Source organism: Trichosurus vulpecula, chromosome 8, assembly GCF_011100635.1.
Source record: "Trichosurus vulpecula isolate mTriVul1 chromosome 8, mTriVul1.pri, whole genome shotgun sequence".
Classification (NCBI taxonomy): Eukaryota; Metazoa; Chordata; class Mammalia; order Diprotodontia; family Phalangeridae; genus Trichosurus; species Trichosurus vulpecula.
Window position 1 is genome coordinate 116,349,753 of NC_050580.1, and position 12,321 is coordinate 116,362,073.

Genomic DNA, 12,321 nt, shown 5'->3' on the forward strand with positions numbered 1-12,321 from the left:
AGTAGAGTACCGGCCCTGGAATCAGGAGGACCTGAGGTCAAATCCGGCCTCAGACACTTGACACACTTACTAGCTCTGTGACCTTGGGCAAGTCACTTAAACCCGATTGCCCTGCCTTCTCCCCGGCAAAAAAAAAAAAAAAAAGTAAAAAGGTATTGGTTCCAGGTTACACAGGAAGTAAGCACAAGAATTAGGATTTGAATCCAGGTCTTCTCGTGACCAAGTCATGTTATCTCCACTGTAGAGTGCTGCCTTCAACTGATAATAGCTGATGTTTGTATAGACTTTTATAGTTCATGATGCACTTTTCTCAAAGCAATCCTTTGAGGATGACAAGACCATTTTATTATCCATACTTATAGATGAGGCAACGGAGGCTCAGATAGTAGTTCACTTGCTCAAGGTCACAAGGCTGGTAAATATCACAATTGAAACTTGAACCCTGGCATATGCAAAGTATGTTTGAGGGAACACATTCCCTACTGGTAGCTAGTTCCTTCATTGTACAATCTGGTTCAAACCCTTTATTCTCTTAAAAAAAAATTAATCCCTTAAAGAAAATAGAACATGCTTTAAGTGAAGTTAGACAAGGTTTGTTTTCTGCAGGGTATGGTTCTGTGAAACATGGGTTTTGAGAACTTAGGAAATGGTAAAATCTTGTTCCATACAAAAGAAAGAATGGTTCCATCCTTGAGAATGACATAGAAAGAATGTATATACCTGACCAGAGAGGAAAATGTTTAAATGACAGCTGGGTGCTAAGTTGAAGATCTGTCCTTAGTGTCTATAAATGGCTCAAGGAATCTGGTTTGGAATAGCAATGAGACATAATGAAGTACATAAGGCTTAGAAGAAATGAGAAAGACTAAAGAACTTGAAATGCTCAGACTTTCCTTTCTATGCCCTTTTTGGTTTTCAGGAAAAATTTGTTTTTGCTTTTCAGACTGTTTGTCAGTCAGATTAGTTGTTCTTCCTTGGAATGAATGATATAAAGATGGAGTTGGGAATGACTGTGAATGAGAGAAAGTGGCTTCAGATTAGGATTATATTTTTATGCATGTTTAGTGGATTTATTTAGTCCTTACTTGTAATAGGTGATTAATAAATGTTTTGTTGACACCTGAAATCTTTGGTTGGCATAATTGGTATTTTTTTAATTTTTCATGTAATTGGGGTCAATTTTGATGAGGCAGTTGGAACTCAGAGAAGTTACATGATTTTCTCAAAGGTAAGTAATTTTCACAGCTAGCAAAGACTTGAACCTCAGCTTTTTCCACTTCCAGTAATTATCTTCTAATAAATAGTTTATCCCATGTTGAACATATGTAGATTATAAATTTACTAATTATTTCATCCTTTTATGCAGGTTTAGGAAGTCAGAAAATCATTGAATTTTAGAGTTTACCTATCCCCCTCATTTTCTAGATTAATATATATTTCCAATTGCCACAGAATTCTGAGAAACAAAGTTTCTGGTTATTAATAATCAATTTATTAACTAGGCTAGCCAAGAATCAATAAATTGATGGTCATTGGTTTCTTTTGGTAACCAAAGACACTAAGGAGAGAGTTCAGCACCAATACAAATTTAGGTCTGTCTTCTTGACAGCAAATTATTAGGCCCTCCCCTGACCAGGAAAGGCAGCCCTGATTGGTGAACATCTAATAAGGGGGTGGGTTAAGAATACTCAGCTCCTTCATCATTCCTTCATCCTTAAGGGGAGGAGGTCAGCTGAGATTCAGTAGCCTTCAGCAAACTGAGCAAACAAACCCTTGGAGATCAGAATCTTTATCTGACCTTCATGAGCCAGGTCACCCCAAACTCCCATGAAAGGACCAAGGTCAAAGGAATGGCTCTTGGTAGCCAGAACCAGCTCGGTTTAGCTTTTGTTCATAGGATAAACAAGAGTCCCAGACCAGACCCTAGGAGGGGCTGGTATGTAACCACATTCCTTAATTTCTGGAAATGGCTTTTCTATGTGAGCTAAAACTATGAAGTGAGAATTTTAAACAAATCTACTCCAATTAATATTCATACCCAAATTGTGGAATTCAATATAATTCACAGTAAAAATATCTAATTGCACAACACACAGCACTCGAAAAATTTCTTTCTAAGTTGATTTGTACCTAACTTTATTTTGTAAAACTCCCAAGTTATCTAATTAGATGTTCTAATATAACTCATTTCCTTTCTGCTTGTTTCCTGATTTTATGCAAGCTTTTCTCTTTTTTGGGAACCAAGAAAGAGTGTTTATTAAGTGTCACAGCTATTTAAAATGTAAGCTGCAACCTATTTTCTTTTCTTTTCTTTTTTTTCTTTTTTGCTTAGAAGCTTTACTGATACTACTTTCAAACCAGCTTCTTTATAAACAGTGAAATGACCTTCCTGTCCTAGGTGCAAAACAATAAATGTATAACAGTCACATATTCACAGTTATGTTCTTAATTTCCTTAAAACAAATGCCAAAGAATGTTGACCTAAAATTCACTAGAATATTTCAGCATTTATAAAAACTTGTAAACTATAATTTGGAGACTCACAGTAGGGGACTTACAGTACAGTTTATAAATTTATTTTCTAATTAGATTATGATGTCATAAAATTATACAGTTTGCGGGAAAAAATTCCTGTTCTTCTTATCTGCCTTTCTCTCTACACTCCCCAACTTGGCTAGAGTTAAGGAACATAAAGAGAAGGGAGAATCTTTCTGAAGACTTAGAGAATAACAAAATTAGATCATAATGCAAAGAGAGAGATTTGCTGGCAACGTTTTTCCTACTAAGTTCCATGCACACAATTTTCTAAAAGCAATCTTAATAAACTGCGAGATTACCACTACAAGACAGAAACAAAGACAATAAGCACTAGTGACAAAGCTTCTTAAAAAATATCTTGGGTGCACAAATTGAAGTCCCATTTTTAGGTCAAATCTGGGGCATCTTTTAGAATAATGATTTTAGTTTCTCATTATAAAAAAAAGAAAAACTGATATTTAAAAGCAGAGGCACAAAATAAATACATACACAGACAAACACACAGAAGAACACCATAAGACAGTGGCTTTGATGTTTTCTTACTGATGATAGTGTGAGGCTTCAGTTACCAGCCTTCTGGATTTTGTTTCTTATTCAGTAAAATACCTCCTTTCTCTGTCTTCTGAAACCCAATTAAGGAGGATGTTGATTCACTGACAGACTACATCTAAGAATCTTGCTGTTGTCAATTTGGTCACTAGATGTCTCCAGAGACCATGCTATCTCCCTCCCCAGCCAGACCAGATAATAGGGAGAAAGATTCAGAAATCAGTTTGATTATCTACCTCTAAGGCTCCTCTACTAGGGCCTACTTCATTAGACCCTCAATTCTCCCAAGCTAGAGAAACATTGAAAATAGACTACTATGCAACTCTCCAGCTAGAGATATTATTCTTAGCTCCCCCAAAATATTGGAGAGCAGCAGTGGAAGCAAAATAGTGTTGACTTTTTCAGGAGGGGTATAGGATGCCCTCAGTTTCCCAAGCCAGTAGAATGTTACAGACTTGGTGCACACTCAAGTTGATCCCTTATCCCCCTATCCTATTTTGGGAGATATTCTTTAATGGAAACATATTGCCATTAAAGGCCATCTGCAGGGAACAAACCCAGGTTTTATGCCTTTCTGTCTATTTATTTAGCCAATTTTTCCAAATCTTTAAGTTGCAACTTTTAATACAAACAAGACATTCAAAACAAACACAAAACAGAAACACAAAATTATTCCCAACAGAGCACTTAGCATCTTTCCTGGAGAAGATCTTGTTGTTGTGAGTATTCAGGGGAAGAGTCAGTCCACAGCCACAGACTTCTCAACAGAAAACTCTCCCTTTGTGAAAAATTTCCACCTGGGCCCCAAAGAGGGGAGAAGTTCTGATAAAGGGTTTGGGGGAAGCTCTTTGTCCCTGATCCCTCTGTTGCCACCAAATTTTCATGAGTGAAATTCAGACCGAAGTATGTATTCTCTAAGCAAGATAATAGTTTGTTAGCAGGGCATGAACTTGATAATAAAATGGTCAGTGGTTGTCTCTATTTTAAGACAAAGACTGCTAGCAGAAGAACAGCTCCTCTTTTATAGCTTTTGGGGGTGCAGAACAAAGAACAGGACTTCATAGGCAAGGAACAAATTATGATTTGGTTGTAGGGTTCGTAGCATCATGGGGGTGAAGATAACATGATTGATTACAGAGTTGTGGCATGGGGAACGGTATGATTGGTTGGCAACTGGGAACGAGGGGCTAGCAACAACTTCCTCCTTCCCTCCTGTGACTAAGAAAAGTTTGTTCAGTCTACGTGCAAGGTTACAGATAGTGGGCCAGACTTCTTTGGATAGCAAACCAGAAATCTTTAAAGGATAGCTTGGTGTAAAGATAGTAAACTAGACTCCCTGGTGTCCACCTGCATCCCTCAAGGATAGCAGATTTCCTTGACACAAGAATAGAACAGCCATTAGCAACAGAATTGGATTTCTAAACTTAAATCATTACTGGCCAGCTGAATTTCTGAACTAAGTTCTGAGACAACTATAATTTGGGCAGTTATAGGACAAGATCAATTAATTATGAGTAGGAACAATTAAAAAATTATACTGAATCAGTTTAATCTTCTAAGCTTACATTCTAATGGGGGAGACCACATGCAAAAGACTATATATAAACAAGATATATGCAGTGCATATGGGAGATAGATATAATCTCAGAGAGAAATACCTAGTAGTTTTGGGTAGAGAGGACCAGGAAAGATTGCAGATGAGATTTGAGTTGGGTCTTTGCCTGGATGCAAAAAGGTAAGGAGGCAGAGCATTCCAGGCACAGGGGATAGTCAGTGAAAAGGCACAGAGTTGGGAGTGTCACATGCAAGGAAAATTGTCATTGGATGAGAGTATAGGAAAGATAAGGGCCATATTGTGACAAGCTTTTGAGGAGGAAATGGATGAAACTTGTGTGCTGTGAGGTTTTGGGGGGGGAGGGGGGAGGGCAGCATCTTCTGTCCAGAAAAAGTAGGCTTAGAGTTCAAAAGAAAGGGTGCTAAAGGGTTGTATAAATAGATTCTCTGTATTTTATTCAATAGCTGGATATATGCCCACCGATTATATCTTGAAGGAGGTGAATACTTTAATGGGATTAATTAGAAACCTGAAGCACCTAGATGGTCTGATGAGAAACATCTCCAACAGAATAAACCTTATCTTTGGCAACTCTTGGTAACCAGGTTAACAAGTCACAACCCCAGAGTTAAGACAGTGACCATTAGATTTGTGTAAAAGTGGAAAGGATTTACTTTAGGAAACAATAGGTCTTCTCATCCGCTTTCCTCCCCACCCCCAGGTCTTTAAGTGAACGCTAGATGACAATTTTAGTATATGGTTGAAGACATTCTTGGTTGGATATGGTTGGATAGAGGCCTCTGAACTGCCTTCCAACTGGGGATGCTGTATTTCTATTATAGATGAATGTCATTTCTCAGTGGTGCCTTTTCCCTCTCCTAATCTGAATGAAGACATTTTCAGAGAAAGAGAAGCAGCCTTGACAGAAAAAAGTTGTAGTTTTTGGGACTCAGGACCATGGAAGTGGAAAAAGTTCCCTTATCTTTGCAGTCCTCTAGGCATTTCTCTTGAGGATCCGAATATATTTTTCAGTAATAACTGTCCCCAGAAGAGCAAGTGTACGCATTCAGGTCAGGTCACTGCTCTTTGTTAAGTGACGAAGGAGTCACTAAACAAATGGCTAGAATGCTTTCCCCTCAGGGATTCCCCCCCCCCCACCCCCCTTCCTTCATGTTACTCCACATCCTGCTTGATTTGTTGTTAACAACTTCTTTTCCTACATCCTACAGCCAGATGGTGTCGCCAGAGTTGACTACATTTTAGCCACTTATTTTACATATGAGTGAGATAAACATTTTAAATTGATACTTTGAAATTTATACTTGGAGATGTATATGTGTGTGTATATATATATATATATATATATATGTGTGTGTGTGTGTGTGTGTGTGTACATATTCACACATATATACATATATACATACATGTCTATATCTATAGAAGGGAAGGGAAAGAGAATAAGCATTTATTTAGTATGAGTGGGATAAACATTTTAAATTGATGCTTTGAAATTTATACTTGGAGATGTGCATATATATATATATATATATGTGTGTGTGTGTATACATATACATGCACCTATATATACATATCTATATCTATGGAAGGGAAGGCAAAGAGAGTAAGCATTTATACAGTGCCTTCTATGTGCTAGGCCCTGTGCTAAGCACTTTGTAAATATCTTATTTGGTAAATGCTGATTTTTGTTTGTACTGTGTTAATCTGTGCTCATGTCTTTGGTGACCTAGTACATTTTCTTAAGCCTTTTTAATATGTCTTAGTGGCAGAGACCTTATCTTTTTATTCTTATAGCACCTATTATGAAGTATTGTAGATGAATGTTGCATGACTGATGAAATTAATACTTTGCATATTTTAATGACTTGTTTTCTACTTTGTACTTTTTGTCTGAAAGGAAGTATAGTATAGTAGAAAGAGCACTAGAATGTTGGAGTTGAGACCTTGCTCTATCACTTACTAGTCGTGTGACTATGAGCAAAATACTTTAACCTGCCTAAGCCTCTTTCCTGGCTTTCCCCCTGCCTATCTGACCATTCCTCGGTCTTTGTTAGTGACTCTCTCCTAAACTCTTTTCTCGTTACACTCTTTCTCTTGCTGACCTCTTTAGCTCCCAGGTTTTCATCAAAACTCAGCTTGGGCACTACCTGCACCTAGCCTTTTCTGATACCTCTAGTTGTGGGTGCTCTCCTTTGCAAACCAGTCCTTATATTCATTTCATAGACATTCTACATGTTTTTGCTTGTGACCCTCAGATCTGTACACTCAGACCTAATCTCCCTTGAGTTTCAGGCCCATATCACAGCCTGCTGATAGAATATTCCAAACTATATGTCACAAGGCATCTCAAACTCAGCATTTCCAAAATAGAATTCATCATTTTCCCCTCCAAACCAATTCATGCCCCAGATTTCTGTTAATGTTACTCCTGATCGCCCAGCTGTGCAACCCTAATGTCGTCTTCTACTCCCTTTCACCCCATAATCGAGCCAATTGCCCAAAGCTTATCTACATAACACCTTTTGTATGTGTCCTCTGTTCTCCACGCTCATGGTCATTCTTCTAGCAGGTCTTTATCATCTCTTTCCTAGACTGTATTGTAATAGACCCTTATTTGGTCTCTCTCAAGTGTTTCTCTATTCCAATCCTCCTACACACAGGTGCTGACGTAACTTTCCTGAAGTTCTGATCTGACTAAATCAGCCCTCTACTCAGTTAACTCTAGTGGTTCCCTGTCACCCCTGGGATCAAATGTAAACTTCTCCCACTCATTTAAAGCTTTTCAGAAGATGGCCCATTTTTATTCTTCCAGGCCTTTTGCACATTACTCTTTTTCACTCGTCCAATCTACCCCTTCCATGCCTTTGCACTGCCCCAGAATGTTTTCCCTCCTCACCAACTCTTGGAATCCCTGGTTTCCTCCAAAACCTCCCTCAAGTGCTACCTACACCTAGCCCTTCCTGATCCTTCAAGCTGCAGGTGCTCTTCTTTCCAAAACAATCCTTGTATTCATGTCATAGACATTTTTCATGTACTTGTCTTCTCATTTGGAATGTAATCTCTTTGAGGACAGAGAATGTTTCATCTTTATGAAAATGCTTTTGAAACTATAAAGTACTAGATAAATGTGGACTATTTCTGTCATAAAAGACATATATTCTAAAAATAAATCAGCCATGTATTTCATTTGTAATTTTCTAGTTAGAGGTCTTTTTATATGAATTTTCTTAGATTAGTATCTTTAAAAACTTTATGAAAAGAAGCCAAGGCAAAATTTTCAAGTCGTTAAAACTCAAGTTTTTTCAGATTGTAAAGAAATTCCTAAAGTGACATATCCCAGTCTTTTTTTGAATTAACAATTGTATTTTTATTCTATATCACCTTGCAATTTGGCAACCTTTTTCTGACAAATTCTTTTTCTCTTTCTTAACACTTTGCAGTACTAAACACCTTTCTTGAAGGTCTCCAGGGCAGGACATCACACCTTCAGAGACATAAATTATGAGTATTTTCCCCTAACCCCAAGGAACTCAGCAAATGCTAGCTTAACCACAGTCACATCTGTAACAAATGGAGTAATGTTAATGCCAAACTTACTACTATACTATTTGGGGGTTTGATTTTTTTTTCCAGCTATAGTCTGCCTGCCAGGCTTACTATAAACAGAAGATATAATTGCCCCAAAAAGTATATAATAGAAATTCCAACAGTAACCCTTACACTCTCACAGTTATTCATCATTTTCTGTATTAAAATAAATTTTTATTGATAGCTTTTAATTTTACATCACCTACATTTCCCACTATTACACCTTCTACCTCCCCCCATCCCCTATTCAGAGCCATCCTTCTATAAAGAATAAAGTGAAAGGAGAAAAGTTTAGCAAAACTACCCAACATAATGAAAAATTCTGATAATATTCTATGTCCATGGTCCTCTACCTCTGTGGAGTAGCCCAGTGAGGAGATATGCCTTATTCTTGGGAGCTAAGCTTGGTTATTATGATTTCATGGTGCATTCAGTTTTGATTGTTTGGTTGTTGTTGCTGTTTATTCCATTAATATTATTGTAGTAATTTGTATATTGATTTCTTGGTTTTGCTTACTTCACTGTATCTGTATAAATCTTTTCACGCTTGTCCTTATTTATCGTTTCTTACATCTTAGTAATATTCCCTTGTATTCATGTGCCACAGTTTAAATGTTTGGCCATTTTCAAATTGACTGGGTATCTGCTTTGTTTCCATTTCTTTCCAGACTTTCTCCCAGTATCTGGCCCCCTTCCAATGAGCTGTACTATGTGACAAATACTATTTTTTAGAAAGGAAGAAGAAAAAATAAGCAAAATCAGTCAATACCTAGAAAAAAATCTGAAAATATATGCAATGTAGTATACCTGTGGGCCTCCTACCTCTGTAAATGAGTGAGATAGGGATGTGTACTCAAGTCGCGTCTTCTGGGCTATGCTTGTTCTTTGTAATTTTGCAGTCTTCACCTTTGATTGTTCTGTATATTTTATGTGTTGTTTTATTGACCTTCTTTACTTTAGTTGGCTTTACGTTCTATAAAGCTTTTTCGTCCCATGCTTCTTTGTATTTATCACGTGTATCAAAGAGCCAGCTTGGTAGTATAGTGGATGGGGCGTGAGACTTAAAGGCAGGAAGACCTGGGTTCAAACTGTGCCTCAGACACTTCACTAACTGTGTGTTCCAGGTCAAATCACTTAAGCTGAAAAATGAGGGAGTTGGGTTTGATGTCCTCCAAGGTCCCTTCCAGTTCTAAAGCTGTGAACCTGTGAGATTAACTAAGTACTTAACAGTTTGAGGGGAGAGGGCAACATGGCAAAGATGATCAGGGAAACTGATTGTCTATTGACGTTCTTCAGAACATGTGCGATTTCTGCTCACCTAGGTTTGACCCTGCATTCTTTCTTTTGCTCTCCACTTTGGTGCCATAGGTCTTGGGCCTAAAGTCTCCTGGTTTTGCAGGGACGTGTATCAGTTTGTCTCTCCTGAGCTACAGAATACAGTATAATGATATTTATCATAAAGCTATTCTATAATTGCATGCTGAATTGCTTACATACTGTTGATGCTGTAAGTTAAGGGGAAAGAGAAATCAGTGCGGGAGGGGGAGTAGTTGGGAATTATAAGGGACTTCAATCTTAAGGAATCACCAGTGTGTTGTGGTGAGATTAAAGCTAACATGATATTTGGATGTATTTAGAGGCATAGTGTCCAAGACAAGGGAAGTGAAAATCTTTCTGTGCTTAGTCTCTGGAGCATTAGTGCTCACTTTTGGACTATTGGTGTCTTATTTTAGAGATCAAATTGACAAACTGGGGTCAATCTAGAGGAGAGTGACAAGGATCATGAGGGGATTGGAAACTATTCCATATGAAGACAGGTTGAAAGAAATAGGGATGGTTACTTTGGAGAAGATGTAGGGGAATACATGATAACTGATAGAAGGATTATACTTGTTCTCTTTGGCAGCAGAGGAAAGAGCTAGGGGTAATGTGAAATAGCAAAGAAGTAGATTTAGGCTCAGTGTAAGAAAGAACTTCTTTTAAATAAGAACTTCTTTCAAATATTTCACCCAAAAGTGAAATAGGCTTTCTTGGATGATAGTGAGTTCCCCATCACTGGAAGTCTTCAAGTGAAATTTAGATGACCATTTGTTGGATATTTCAGAAGAAATTCTTGTGCGTGTGTAATTTGGACTAGATACGTGTGATTCTTTGGGAAGACTGAGCTTTGAAGGATTGGTAGAATGCAGATAGGTGAATTAGAAATGTGGCTAGGGTAGCCTAGGAGAAGGGGAACAATGTGAATAAAAGACAGGGGTGGGAAATGAGCAGCAAACCATAGTAGGAAGAGAGTAGAGGTAATTAGGATCAGTGGAGCAGAGAGGGTGTGAAGACGAGTCATAGGAAAGAAAGAAAGAAAGATGATTAGGGTTGGGGTAGATTATGAGCTCAAAAGCTAGAAATGGGAGGTTATATTGGATGATGAACAAGGAAATGGGAAATAGTATGAAACCAGAAGCTAGTCAGTCCTATGGTAGGCAATCCAGACTTGATTCATAGGTGAAAAAGAATTTTAAATATTTATTTCATTCCTATGTAAAAGAGAAAAAGCTATTTTTGTTTTACCTAATAGTGAGGTTGTCAAAGGTGCTGCTCCTTTCCCATTACCTCAGTAGTGTTTCAAAAACTCTCACAGAGAAGCCACTTCAAGTGCCCTGTTGTGGACATAGCCAGATGCATCATGTAAGCCCACAGAACAGTTACGCTCTGTGCTGACAGTTGTGAAAACACATCACCATCATTTCATGAAAGTCCTATCGAGCAGAGCTATGATGTTATGTCTCTCCAGAAAGTTACAGAACAGCAAATTACCCTCAGAATAACTCAAATGGTTAAACATTGACAGACTGATTATCTAAAGGCCTAGAAAATCCGTTTTGAGTTTGTAACCCAGTAGTCTTACTATTCTTTCAGTGTTTGCTGTTGTTGACAACCTTGAATTACATGGAGGGAAAAAGTCTTGGATTTCCAAGGGTAGTTGTGAGGAAAGTGGTTGGTAAATGTCCAAGTGCCCCCAAAATGTGAGCTGTGCTGCTTATTATTCTGACTACTGCTAATAACTTTGATGAAGAATGAATGGATAACTAAGGAAAGGAACTATGACTTCATTATGTGAGGTTGACTGGGCTTTATCTTTTATGAAGCAACTAACAGAATCAGGCCTCTGACTGTGCATTCTTATGATGAATTTGTCTTTAGAATGCCTTTCTTATTAGCCTCACATTTATGTAGTACTTGAAGGCTTAGAAATCACTTTCCTTACAACAACCCCTGCAAGTTAAATCATGGAGTATGATTATCCTTTTTATTTTTTTAACTTGTAGGGAACAGTGAAATTAAGTGTGCTTAGGTTCACAAAGCTAGGGTCAGAACTGGGTGTAAAACCCAGGCTTCTGACTCTTTAAGTCCAGCATTCTCCTCATTACATCACATTGCTTTCTATTGTCTTTCAAGATTATGTCCATTCAGACTATTTACAAGTAGTTATGTTGTAAGAATTCACCTCTAACTATGGCTCATTAGGTCTGTAATGGTTATGTGAAAATGAGTCATTACTTTTTTCTCTTGGTTTCAAATACATAACATTCTGTTGAAATCTTAGATGGGGGGAGGGGGGCAGCTAGGCGGCGCAGTGAGTAGAGCACTGGCCCTGTAGTCAGGAGGACCTGAGTTCAAATGCGGCCTCAGACACTTGACACACTTGCTAGCTGTGTGACCTTGGGCAGGGCACTTAACCCCAGTTGCCTTGCCTTCGCCCCTCCAAAAAAAAAAAAAGAAATCTTAGATCAGTCGTTGTGGAATTAGACATTCAAACATGGTGCTTAATTTAAGAAAGAAAAACTAAAGAGAAGCTCAGTAGCAATACAAGCCCACCTACCTGTTCTGTTAGGGCATGCTTATTTTCTGAACTGATAGCCAGCAAAATTATTCCCAGAGCTTAATTTCCACTGAAATATTTTCACTTTGGTTTGGGGCGGAAATCATGTGGACAATATTAAAAAAATCTTACCTTCTGGCTCACTTCTGAGTTACTGCCAGTCCCATACCTAAATGTAAGTGAGCAAGAAGAAAGA